The sequence below is a fragment of the Colius striatus genome, chromosome 21 (assembly GCF_028858725.1).
Source record: "Colius striatus isolate bColStr4 chromosome 21, bColStr4.1.hap1, whole genome shotgun sequence".
Classification (NCBI taxonomy): Eukaryota; Metazoa; Chordata; class Aves; order Coliiformes; family Coliidae; genus Colius; species Colius striatus.
In genome coordinates, this window is record NC_084779.1 from 7574273 (window position 1) to 7588029 (window position 13757).

The window sequence follows — 13757 nt, forward strand, 5'->3', positions numbered from 1 at the left end:
CTCCCTGGAGAATGCAGGTCAAGGCTGGATTTGCCCATCTGTGCATCTCAGTGGTATCAGCCCCTCAGTGGGGTGCACATACAGCCTGGGAGTAACTGAGGGTACCCCCCCTCTCTTGCTGGTGCTGGTCAGGGCTGAGTGAGGCAGTGCACAGCTGGCAAAGCAGGATGCTTGGGGAATGGATGTAGATCAGATTTTTAGGAGTCTTGCTCCCTGAGTCACTTGTGTGAGCACTTTGGGCTCAAAACTAACAATGGTTCAGTAATGCTGGGGTGAGTTACAGCCAGTAACAGACTGAGGCACAAAAGCCCTTGCTTTGGGTCTAAGTGAGCCCCTCTCCCATGGTGGGCAGTGGAGCAAAGCTGATTCACTTCTGACCATGCTCTAAAGAAAGATGTAGGCACTTTTTAAGCCCTTCATCCACTGACAAGACCAGAGCTGCTGATCTGCAGCCTATGGGCTCCATGATCTTAAAGGGCTTTTCCAACCAAAGTGTTTCTATGCTGCTGCTGCTATTTCAGAGTTTCTGAGGCTGTTTGCCACCAGCTTTAATGGGATGGCAGCCTGGAACTGGTGGAGTCCAACCCAGAAGCTGAGACTTGCCCTACACATGCCCAAACACTCCTCCCCCTGCAAGGATACCCTGGGTGTGCAAAGTGTGCAGCTGAGAGCTAACACTATGCTGGCATGACAACCAGGGCTGGGCTTCCCAAAGTGAGTGGGAGGCTTGCTGTTATTTTTGTCTTCTCTTTGGAGGAATAGAAGGAGCAGGTCAGGAGCTGCAGCTGCTCTTGGGTGGATCCCAGAGGCCTGGGAGTACACACTTGCATGTTTGCACTCAGAGGAACAATGGTACTAAGGAGAAACAGTCGCTTTATGCACGTTGTTGTTTCCTTGCATTACAAATGCACAGCTCAGGTGCTTCTCAGAGCTCTTCTCTGTGTCCAGGAGCAGGGGTGTGCAAACTGCAGCCTGGAAAACACTTGCTCTCAATGGATTTTTGCTAAGTCCTGCAGGACTGAAGAGGCTGTGGCTGGAGCACTGGGCTGAGATCCATCTCTATGCTATGAGCTCTGTGAGTAAAACAATTTCCACGGCCTTCTGAGGGTCATTTTCCAAAGAAATACTTAGATGAATGAAAGAAAAGGCACTAGAAGCCATCCTTGTCCTCTATGTGCTAAGGTGGGAACCTGGGAGGGGTGGGTGTTGCCCTCAGTGTTGTCACAGCAGCTCCATCCAGAAACCTGATGTGGGATCCCACCAGCAGTGAACAACTGTGATTGAGATGTCGAAGTGTTCAGTTGTTGGACCCTTCCCATCATCTCCTCTCCTCATTTGCCCAGCATCACTGACCATTGCCATCTTACCCAGGGCTGGGGGTGAAGTGATGGGTTCTAAAGGGTGTGTATTCTTTTTAGGAAGCTTTGTAATGGAAGAGATTCTTTCTAACAGCAGTTGCCCACAGGTTGAGGACAGGACCAGGTAAACAGCTGCAAGCCAGGCTCCTCAGTGTGAAGAGAAGCAAAGTACTGCAGAGTAATAAAAACACACTGCTGATTATAGCTTTGGGCTGTTTCCTTTGCCTCCAGCACTGCCTGAGTGTGTAACACTCCTTCTCTTTGTAGTTCCTTGCAGTGGATAAACTGAAGCCACCAAGCAGAGATGGGGAGAAAATACAATCAAAACAAAACCCCACCAAGCAATGAGCAACAACCTTCCTCTCCTCTCTTTCTCCCTTGCTCCAAGGCTAACTCATTTCTCATCCTTACATCCTGCTTAGCCTTTCTGTTCATGTTTTGGATATTGTTTCCAGCTCTGCTTCTTGGGCTACATCCTGTGCAAAGCCTGGAAGGGCTTTACAAAACCTCTTGGGCTGGGAGAAACCCAAAGGAGCAGTTGTCACAGGGGCACAAAAGAGCCAAACTGCTTTGAAAACAACACTCCAATGTTATCTAGTGTTATTCCTGCCTAACAAAGACATGCCTGCTGTGTTGGTGGAGCTGCACCTTAGTTTCAAGGGCAAAAGTAAAGGTTGGGCTTAGGACAGATTTGACTGGGTGAGAATGAGCCTGTTTAAATCCAACACCCTTGTGCAATGCTGAATAAAGTCTCTGTAGGGTTAAAGGCTTACAGCAGGAAGATACTGCTCAGAGTGTGTTTTCCATTAGCTCAGACATCCATGTGCCTGCTCTCAAGCCAGTGAAAATAGACCCAACAGTCACACATATAAACCCAGCTTCTTTTGGCTGAGGTCTGGCTCAGTAGTTCAGTAGCAGAGCTCTCCACCTCACACTGTTATCATCTGTTAAGCAGGTGCAGAAGAAGTGGTGAGACCCAGTACTGCCTGAGTTCTCCAGGCAAACAATTCTTTGGCCTGGAGCTAGCATCCTCCTTTAATCCCACACAAGTTCCTCAGAGTCAGAAGGCCTGATGCTCTGTGCAATTAGTGCTCCAGGCTGGTAAACAGCACCATTAAGTGCTGTTTCCCATGCTAAGTCATGGAGCTCTTTTATTTGCCTGGCTTCACGTGGAGCTAGCTGCCTAAGCAGAGGTTCTCTGGGAGGTCTTATCATTGCTGCAGGAGTTTGTACCTTTGGCTAGACTGGGCCATTGCAATTCCAAAGTATGTGTTCTGGAGTGCCAGGAAAGAGCCTTGCTGAGTCACCAGATAAGGCAGAAAGGAACTCACTGGGGGCTACTTGTAATACAATTCTATTCTATCCTTCCCTAACTCTTTCTATCAGACAATCTCAAGACACTGAGCCTTCCAGTCACTGTGTTTGTGGAGGGTGTTATCTCATTTTACAGCTGGGGAGCTTTTGTGGTGCACGTGAAGCCCAGACAGCGTGGAGGAAACGCTGCTGTGACCTCTGTGCAAGCAGCAGTGCCTGGGCAAGCTGTGCTCCTTATCGTGGCAGGGTGACTTTGCAGAGCAGAGGAAACAAGGCTTTAAGCAGGTGGTGGGGTGGGAAACACCATCAGAGTTGTGCAGTGCCAGTAAATGTCCTCTCAGGTGGCTTGATACAGATGTAGAGGTGAATTGCTGATGTTAGAGCCACAGATTGTGCCCCTGAGGTGACTCCTCTCAATGATGCCCATCTCTACTGCCTAAGCCAAGCTCAAGTTCTTGGAACCAGGTGCCTCTGTAGTTAAATCTCATTCACAAACACTGGATCCAACCTGGCACACAACTTTGCAGTGCTCTTCATTTCCTGTAGTCACCAGGAGAGCACCATGATTAGATAATCGTGACAAGGTAAGGATGCAACACAGCAATCTTCCTGATACTCCATAACTCAGGTGACTATTATCCTTCAGCAGCTGGAGGCTGTGTGATTCAGCCACTCATGGATAGACTCTCAAATAGCAAGAATAGCATCCATTCCCTGCACATAAGCTCAGGGCTTTTTTTTTCCTAGCCCATTATTTCGGAAGGAGTAAGTGACACGGGCAGTGACTCAGCTGTGGGCTGTAAGTCACTGCTGATCCATGAGACCATGCCTAGGAGACTGGTGGCTTTCCAAATGTCTGTGCTGCTTCTGTAGTGGCTTGCAAGGAAAGTTGGATGTCAACAATCATAAAGAGTGGCTCGAAGGAAAAGTAAATCACACCAGAATGAAGGTCCTTGGAAGCATTCCGTGAGTGTGGCATCTCCTGCAGTTAGGATCAGATCCACCAAAGCAGTGAGTGCAGTCAAAGGGTCAGTAGATGTTCCCAAGAATTGCAGCACCAGGTCCTTTGGATGCTGTGAGTGGCTCAAGTGCAGCTGGAGCTGAGACTTAATGCATGTAAAGTGCACAGGAATTAAAGCAATCACTCTCCTGAAACACAAGCAGGATCTTTTCCCACAGACCCCTGAGGCAGCTGCTGATGTTGCCAGCCTGGAATAAGTCACCAAGAGGCAGCTGCAGATATGGTGTGATGCTGGTGAGGGAGACCACAAGCAGGACTGGAGGAGATGGCAATAGAAGCAAGCTGAAGGGCAGTGTTAACAAGTTCTCAGCAGCAGGTTGTTAATTGCTCTGATGATTGTCCCACAGAGGTCATGTTCCGGAGCCTGACTCACTTCCCGCTGACACGAGGAGCTTGGGAAACGGGCTGTGACATCAGAGCCCAGGAGGGAAGGGCTGCAGGGACCTTCCTGCTCCTCTCCAGTGACTTTTCCTGAGGTAACTAACAAGCCACCTGCCCTCTGCTGGCAAATCCTCCCTTCCCATGTGTGGACACAGCTCCACTCACACCTAGACAGCACCTCCACAGCTGAGGGCTGTTTGCACCCCCTGGAGCACACCCAGGCAGGAAGGGCTGTTGGGCTGTTGGGCTGTTGAGTTGTTGGGCTGTTGGGTTGTTGATGCACCTGACCAAGGACATTTTCTGGTACACCAGACCTGAATTGCAGCATGTGGCTCCCCATCAGATGCCTACAAAAAGGATCTGATGGTAGGTGGTGATGTGGGAAACAGGGTTCTCTGTGGTGTTTACACCCTGAGAGCTCTGTGCCAGTCTTTTCAGGTTACAAACATGCTGAGCTGATCCCTTTGGCCTCCTTCAGGAGTTTGACAACTGGAGAAGCCTCAGGCTGACACACCTTCACAGCAATCCCCAGGACAAGCCTGCCACTAAGCTCTGTTTCTCTGCCATGTTCTCCCCACCTCCCATGGCTGAACCAGCAATCCTCCTCCCCACAGATGTAACCCCACAATGACCTGGGCAAATGTGGATGTTTGGGGGGTTATTTCTTTCTCTAAAGCTCCAATGATAAATTGCTCCTTCTTTGCCTTCTTCCTACCCAACACAAAAGATGGATGTGATGAATGAACTTAGGAGAAGCCATCCTAGCTGTGCTTCTTACCCCCTGAGCATTCTGTATCCCAGTGTTACAGATGGTGTCCTTGCTTTCCTTTCCTTGCCTTTCTAAAGTACTGGTAGAGCTGATCTTCCCCAGACAGGGATTGAATGCTTTTTCAAGTGTGACACTTCAGTTATGGCCAGTGCATAATAGGCTTCATTCTTGTAATTGTATCAGCAGTTGGATATTCATTTGTGCTACTAAAACACACAACTCATCATTCAGTTGCTTAAGGGAGTCCAGGATGGACTTAAGGGATGTCCAGATGGGAGGCTGGCTAGAGACACAGTGAGAAAAGTATCTTAGTGAGTTGTCCCTGCTGAAGAGAGCAATTTTGACTTCAATCCTGAAGAATGTGGTGGGCCAAGAGTGCAAAACATCCCTCCTATGAATATGTAAGTACGTCAGTAGCTGCAGAGATGCCAGCTGAGCTGCAGGCAGATAAGGCCAAGTGCAAAGCAGTCAGTGTTAGCACAAGGGTAAAATGTCCTTCTAGTGCATCAGATAATTTATCACCATTGCTCTTCTATGGAGATATAAAAAGAGTAGAAGGATGTTCTTTGTGCCTTCATAGAAGCTGAATTTATAACTCCATCCCTGGGCCTGGTTCTGTCCCCAGATTCCTTCTGACATATGGGAGTGAGCTGCAGAGACTCACTCGTGCTCAGTGCTCCAGCAAGAGACATCATTTCAGCTAATGATTCAAAGGGAAGGAGCAATCACAAGTGATGTCCTTTTAATGGATTTCTCCCATTTCCCATATACATATTTATTATGCTATTTTAGCAAAGTAGGACACCAGAGCCCTTGGCAGCTCCTGCCTCAGGCTCCAAGTCACTTGGTGTTCACTCTGGGGACTGGTAGAGTCGCAGAAGCTGGTGTTTCATAAGCGTGTGGCTGGAGAGAACAAAACCAGAGGACAACTCAGCACATCCTCAGCTGATACCAGTGAGTTTCACACAAGGCCAGTTCCCCAGCGTGCTCCCAGTTGCTGAGGATCCAGGGTTCAGGGGAATCAGCAGACTGGCACTTGAGCAGCCTGGGCATCTCCTGGGGCAGCTCTCCCCCCTTCAGGGCATGCAGGCATCCAGTCACACAGCTAGCTGCTGCTCTCATTCTGTCTGCATCATCCTGCCATCGTCTTTATACTCCACATGCTTGACATGATGTGCCCTGTATCCTTTGCTCAGCACAGAGCACTGGTGCCTTTCAGCTGGAGCATAACAACAATGTTCCAGAGGAAATCCTGAACAGGAACTCTGTCCAGACATGGGCTGTCTGTCCCAGCAGAGCAGAAGGAAGAACTTGGAAGAGGGTTGTGGGATTTGTCCCTCTGCAAATAATGGAAAGGCAGAATCCCTGAAGCATGGGAGAAAACACAGAGGAAACATTTCAGTGTTTGTATTCACAGTGCAAACCATTTTCCACCTGTTAATACAGATACTAACACTATTTACATACAAGATGCAAACAACAAGGACCCACAGTGGGTTCAGTGGAAAATGAAGGTGTTGAGCAGCTTCCAGGAACAGACCTTTGGCTCTCACAAATTCACCACTGTGCCCTGCCACTCCCTCTGGGTAACAACTCCAACAGAACAAGGAAATCTTTACAAGCTGAAATATCATTGCTGCAGAGACTCTGTAGAAATCCTCCATCTGTTTTTAGCAGGAGGAAAGCTGAAGTTCTAGACTGTGGATCTGAGGTAGCAAATGCCCACAGACCTGATTCTGAGTTCAGTTCTCAAGGATGTCTTATGGATGTAACATGCCTCAAGATACACATGAACTGCACAGTCCTCCCACCAGGCTTCTGTGAAGTGCATCAGTGAAGACATTTAAGCTCCCTTGCTCAGAGTGGACCTTTGGTGAAAGGGAGATATCAGAACAGATATGCTGCTTGAACTTCTGCCAGGGAAGGACTGACCTCCAGCCTGCCCATCATTAGTTTGTGTTGAATGTTTGCAGGTTTGTGTTGCTCCCTATGCCTGGACCTCCTCCCAGGTGTAGCATTATCCAGGCAGCATCCCTCTGGATGGGCAACACCTGCATTTAGTTAGTCCTCAGGTAAATAGTTCTGCCTGATCCCAACATGGAGTGAGAGCAGAGCTTGTCTGGAGGGACCTGGATGCATTTATAACATCCCTAATGCAGACAGTGAGTGTTTTAGCCAGGGGTATGACTTTAACAGCTCAGCTAATTGTGGAGTAGTTTGCTTTTCCTAAGTGCAATCTTGAATGTTTGTACAATCAGATGGAATAATGAAGCTTCTCTACTCCTTCTTGCCATTCTTGTTAATGATCAGTATTTATGGGGTTAAATGATTCTTGTGGAAGGGCATCAAGCTGCCCTGGGGCTCCTGGGAGTCCCTCTTTTCCACATCTTGTGCCTCCTGACCTGTGAGCAGCCCAAGTTAAGCCTCACACCGTTTTCACTAGGGAAATAAAGACTGGCTATAATGCAGCTGTCAGGAGGGGACAGGTCTCTGTGCTTTTAAAAGCACCTTCATCAAAACTGACATCAAGGAGACAAGAGATGAGTTAAAAAAGCCCTGGGAAGGTCTCAGTGAGCTGTGACAATGTGACAAACAACGGAGGAGAAACAAATGTCTGCTGCTTGGCAGGTTTGTGAGAGGCACCACACAGTTGTGGGTGCTACACTTTATGCCAAGGCATAAACAGTGTGTCTCTAGTCCACTGTGCCTTGTGGAAAACAGCTCTTGAAAGTGTGACTCCAGTGATAAAGGGGTTAATTCATGGCTTCAGTACTGGTCCAGCAGTGGATATACTGGCCAGCCTGCCTGCTCTGAGTGTTCAGTCCATCATGTAGCTCTTCACATCCATAAGGACACACAGTCATTTAAAAAGCTGTAGAGACTGTCGCTGTTCTTCTTCTTCCCTGACCTGGAAATGATTTGGAGCATATTCAATGGCAACTTTTCAAGTTGCAATTTAGATTAAACCTCATCTTTCACATTCATACCCAAATGCAAACTGATCCATCAGTGACTGTTCCTATCAACTTCATTGCACTCTCTTCACAGAGGAGGGTGAGACACCGACAGGTCTGGCATCTCTGAAGGGAAATGGGGAAGATTTTTCTTTCCATTTCTTGCTCTTTTTGGCTATTTTCTATAATGGACAATTCTGTAACAAAATCTGCTGTAAGAACCCCTTGCTAGACACTTCTTGTGCACTGTTCTTATAGCTTTTAAATGATTTTGAGATAGTTCAAATGAGATACAGCTGCCTTCCTCACCCAACACTCCCTCCTCCTTTCGTGTTTCAGATGGAGTGCCAGCACAGTGCTGAGGTGATGGGAGAATTATAGTCCTGGAAACAGACTGCTATGTCATAAAAAGAAGATCTGGTTGCCTGATCAGTAGGATAGATGGTGCTGCACCACTTACTAACTGGGTCACTTTAGCAAAGGGAGATGAAGCATTGACAGGAGAGACAGGGCACCTCCATGTGTTTTCTTCAAACTAAGGAACATCCTCTTTAGTCTTATTAATGGTAAAAAAGAGAGAGAGTGCAGTGATGTTGATTTTTGGGACTGTGGGCTCTAAGCCCCCCACCAAGCCTTGGCTTGTCCCTGTAGTCCTTACAGCAAAAGAGAAAGGAAACAAAACTCAAAAGCTCTTGAGTGCATAAGCTGAGAGCTCAACCACGACAGGCTCCAAGCATTTCTAGGCAGGAAATTCTCTTTTGGTATGAAATTCAGAGATTTTGATCCCCTGCTCCCCTCCCCAGAGCAGCCACCCCCAGGAAACAAACCCATGAAGCACTCCATTCCAGGGTGTTGTGTATAGGAAGATGTGCCCTGTTGTAAGAGAGCTGTTTAAACCTACACTGTCAACTCTGTGCTGAGGCAGCTTAAACTAGTCCTGCCCTAAAGATGTCATTCAGAGCATGGTAGCCTCCAGCAAGTGGGAGATCACAGGTGCCATGTTCTATGAAGGTGCAGTAGGGATTTTATAGCTATGAGTGGGTGTCTGGGAAATTGCTGGTTCCTCTCTTCACGTCCTGTGTCTGTAAGGACACCCTGGCCTCATGTCTTCATGCCCTCAGGTGATGGGGAAGGGATGCCACAGCAGGAAAAGAGGAGCAGGTTTAGGGATGTGGGTTCTCAGGCTGGATTGGTGCACTGTATAAGATGTGAAGGAGTTGGCAGAAACTCCACAAGACCCAGTGCCTGCCAGACCCCCAAGGAGCCTCTGGCAAGTTGCACAGAAGAGATTCTTTCAGCCATGATTAGAACATACCTCCCCCATCACTCATCTCATCCCCAGCTCTTGAGGCAAAAGGCTAAAAATTGCAGTAGGATGAGCATTTGGCTTCATTCTCTGAAGGGTTAAACACACATTTACATCAACTGGCTGATGAATTCCTCATATTTTTCTTGCATTAGCCTGATTTGCCACAGTCTTGCTCACGCTTTTCCCTGCCTCTAGTTAATTCCTTCTCCTTGTAGAATCTTTATCAACATTCAGATGCTCATATAACCTTTTTGTTGGCTTGTTTAATTTACTTCTTTTGTATTTGCTGTGAACAAAAGCTGCATTTAAATACTGCTGCTGTGTGGACATGTTGCTCCTGGACCTAGAAAACTGGAGGTGTGGCAGGAGAGATTTAATAGCTGTTAAATAAGAGGGGAGAAAGGGAGAAATCACACTATCTTTTGCCTAATAAAAGGTTGTGTAAGTATAGGGTTAAAAAATGCAGAGCAGAGATGTGATTAGCAAGCTCTTGCAGCTGTACCCATTGAGTAGGTGTTAATCTGGGAAGGTTTGGTTCTTCTTTTCTCTCAGTGATCTGGAGCCAGTGAAGAAAGTGAGCTGTAATTCTAATTCTGATGTCCATCAGTGCCTTACCTGACAGCCTGTGAACTGCAGGATGGCAGCTGGTGCTGAATTCTGTTTGATGGAAGCTGTGTCACTCAGTGAAGTGTTAGGAAAGACAGCACAAGCTTGGCATGACTGACTCTTCAAAGAGAACTTCCTTTCCAGGATGTCTTGGGCAGATAAACCCAGTGAAGAGGTTATTTTCTATAAGCTTCTCTTGCCATAAGCTGAACTAATTTAAATCAAAAGTTGAAGTTTTAAAGCTGGCAATGAGGTTTCTCCTGTTATTGAAGACAGCAGCTTAAAGCTGGATTTGGGGCAGAGTCTGGGAATGAAGAAGTGAGGTTTTGGAGGAGGAGGTAATAGCTTTTTCTAGACAAATTCTGTTAAGCTTTCAGCTGTGAGAATAGCTGAAAGAAAATTGCCCTGAGCTTAAATGGAGGCATCCAGAGATATGGATCTGAGCTTGGGTGTCATGTGCTGCTGCTCTCAAAAACTCGGAGAACTATTTACCCTCCTAAAGGCAAGACAAGAAAAACAGAGCTGCCAGCCTCCTTGCTGTCCCTGCAGCTCCATGCACAGCTTCTGAAGAATGCTGGGAATTTCCTGGCTATGAGAAAGTATTTACAAAGCACCAAGTGCTTGCTCAGGAAGGGACAAGGTAACCCCCTGGGGACAGCTTAATAGATGGCAGAAACCTCCTAGCCCATGCTCCTGTAAGTAGGAGAGCCCTGCAATGACCCTGCTGCAGTGGCTGTGACAGAGGGCTGCTGGCAGGAAATCCTGTTGCACAAATCTCTTTCCTGGTTGCTTCCTGTGCTGTACATTTTTTGGTTCAGCAACAATCCATCTCTTCAGTGCTGTGAAGGACTGAGGGAACTGAGGTTTTGCTGGGTCTTCATTTATTCTTTCCCTGACTTTGCACTCGGGTCCTTTGGAGAAAGCCTAAAGCCAAGCTTGTTCTCTCCAAGATGCTCTAGTGCTCTGCCTGCTCACTCTGGGAAATCTGTAAGTATTGGCACTGTGAGCTCATCTTTCTGTGACTCAGCAATTGAGGCTTCTCTGAACAGAGCCCAGATGTGAGGAGGGTGCTGATAAAGGAAGAACACATTGAATTGTGGCAATGCAACAGGCAGTGAGAAAATGCAGGAGTTTGCATCAGCCTGGATAAAAGAGATCTGCAGGGGAGCAGAGAATTTCCTCCCAGCTTTTGAGGTTGTGCTCTGATGAGGTAGGTGCCTGAGACTCCCTTCTATGAGGCAAATGGAAAGGTGCTTCTGTATCTGTGACTATGCACATATTGAAAAGGCTGATCTTGCTTTGTTTCTACATACACTCACATATGTAAAGGTGCAGCTATATAAATTAAGTTGCTACCTACAGAATCCTTGCTCTAAACTGCTGGGAAGATACAAATCTGCATGTGGTAGAGGTATGTCCAGCTTAAATGGCCTCTAGGAATGGCCACAAAGCAAGAATAATCTCCTCAGCTTTCTACAGCCTCTGCTCCAAAGGCTCATCCATAATCTTGTGTTGATAACAGGTGAAATTGTAAATGCAGGTCTTCCATCTTAAGACCACAGTTTATCTTTTAAAGAAGTGCTACTCCATAAAGCAGTTCCCCAGTAAATTAATGGGTTACCAAGAAGAAAACCCACACTAGCCCCCACAACTCCAGGGGCTGCAGGAATGGTGACACTATAGTTTTAAATCACAGTAGCAATTCTTCACATGGCTCCAGAACATCCTGCTCTTGCTCCTGCACTCCATTCAGTAAGACCCACTGCTGCTCGTCTCACCCAGCTACTCCTCATTCACTCACAAGCACATTCTAAGTTCATTTTACAGCACATGAGGCATGCCAGTCTGTACTACACCCTGGGACATCTCTGCAATCCACTGATCTCTCCAGGCTGATCCACTTTCACCTACATTGATTTTTTGGGGTGTATGTGCTTATCAAGGCAGATGAAAAATCCTCCCAAAGCAGAATGCAATTTACTTCTTAATAAAGCTTCAATGGAAGTCAATACATCACAGAAACAAATCTCTTTTCAATGTGATAATAATTAAAGCTATATATTACTGGAAGCATTAAAACTTTAATACTCTTCCACATGTATTTATATAGCTTAGATGGAATCTGTGCTCGCAGCAAGAGCCTCCAGAGTGATTCCCTACCCTGCTTTTCCTCCCTCCCTTCCTTTCTCCCCATGTGAAAGGGAGAGATGTTTGCAAAGCCCTGGAAATTGAGCAATATCTAAAGCTTGTTAACTGTAATTCATGCAATTACCATATTTGATAAATTTCCCTTCAAGGAAACGTGCAGAAATAAAGGTTTGATTAAGAATGATGAATATTTATGGCCCTCCCCCTCCTGCCTTTGGGTGCTTCACAAATACTTGCAGATGAAGAAACTGTTTTGGTTTAGAACAAAGAACAAACACCTAAGGAGAGAAAAAAACCCCAACTTTATAAATCCCTTGTACAATTTCCAGCACACAACTTCCAGCACTAGAACAGTTTAGCTAACAGGCATCATAAATTGCCATGTTTGCCATGTGCACACAGAAACTGTTCCAATGCCAAGCTACATTCTCCTCACCTTGCAAACCAGCAGCTAGTGAGGGGAGGAGAAGTTGCTTAAATGCAATGGAATCTGTATCCATTTCTTAGTTCTAGAAATGATTTCTGTACCTGGATAATTCATTTCCACTACTGTTTTTCCAAACAAACATTGCCAGCGAGGGGTGAGCAACAGCATTAGGCATCAGCTGTGGTTTCTTGGGGTTTATTTCTCTCTCTCTCATTACTGTGATTATATACCTTTAAATTATTATTCTGTCTTATTTCATTTGTGTTATGAAACTGATCTTAACCCACAACTTTCACATTTTCTCCTCCCCATCTTTCTGGAAGGTACTTTATTTTAAACTGTCCATGAAAATGGGTCTGGAATTGCTCCCTCCCTCCAAAAAAATAGCAAATGAAAGTAGTAAAGGGTGTATTGGGAGCAGAAAGTCTTAAGTAAAGGGCTTCTGCTTGATAGGAGCATCATCCATGGCAGTACATGGCCCTATATGTTTTAGTTCAAATGGCCAATAGTTGAAATAGCCTTTGGTTTGATGGAAAGGAGTTGCTCAAAGAGGTCTTTAATTCCCTTAAATGACAGAGTAAGAAGTTAGGGAATCTTCTCCATATTTCTCAATTAACAGCTAAGTAATTTCAGAATGGCAACTGTTAAACTGTGTAAATCTACCCAATTACACTGGTAATGCATTTCTCCTGAAGGGCTGCTTTATGTGTCAGGAATATATCAAGATGTTACCTCAGTTAACAGAAGTATTGCCAGTGAATTACCAGACCATAAAATGATGTCAATGCTAGGAGTCATTCTCTTGACAAGGCAACTAATGTTTTTACTTCTGCTATATAGGTCATATCTGCTCAAGAGCAATAAGTTTCTGCTTGACTGCCTAGCTGTGTGTCATCCAGGTACTCTTGCAGGAAAAGCACAGGGTGAGCTTTGTATTTGTGAAAGGGAGCATCATCTACCATCTGGTATGCATTGTTGGAGTCCTATCACCATTCTTTGCAAATAACTTGGAGATTCTTCTTCAAAACAGAAAGCTTTGGAGCTTTTCTTTATTATGAATGCAAATCTACCAGCAGACTTTTATCACTGAAAGCTGATTTGAAAGGGGGGGTGGGGGGAAGCTTAAGCTTTCCTTTTCCTGCTTTGATCAAAAGCAGACCTTTGAATCTGTCAGGATGAAATTGTGCTTGCCTGGTGAAGAGAAACCCTGGATTTTTGAGGTGGTGTCATTTAGAGGCACTGCCAGGGTGACGAGCCCAAGAGGTAGAATTCCAGAGTAGAAGATTAAAGATCATGACTAAGGTGAGGCAGTTTGAATAGGAGTGAGTACATAGAACAAGTGAGGCTTTAATTTACTAGAAGTATAGCAGGTCAGGGCTGGGAAAACAGTGGTAACACTTTATTTGCAGTTTCAGCACTTCAGCTGCTCTGTGTATTTATCAGAGGCTGTGGTCTGTGTATCAATGGGTG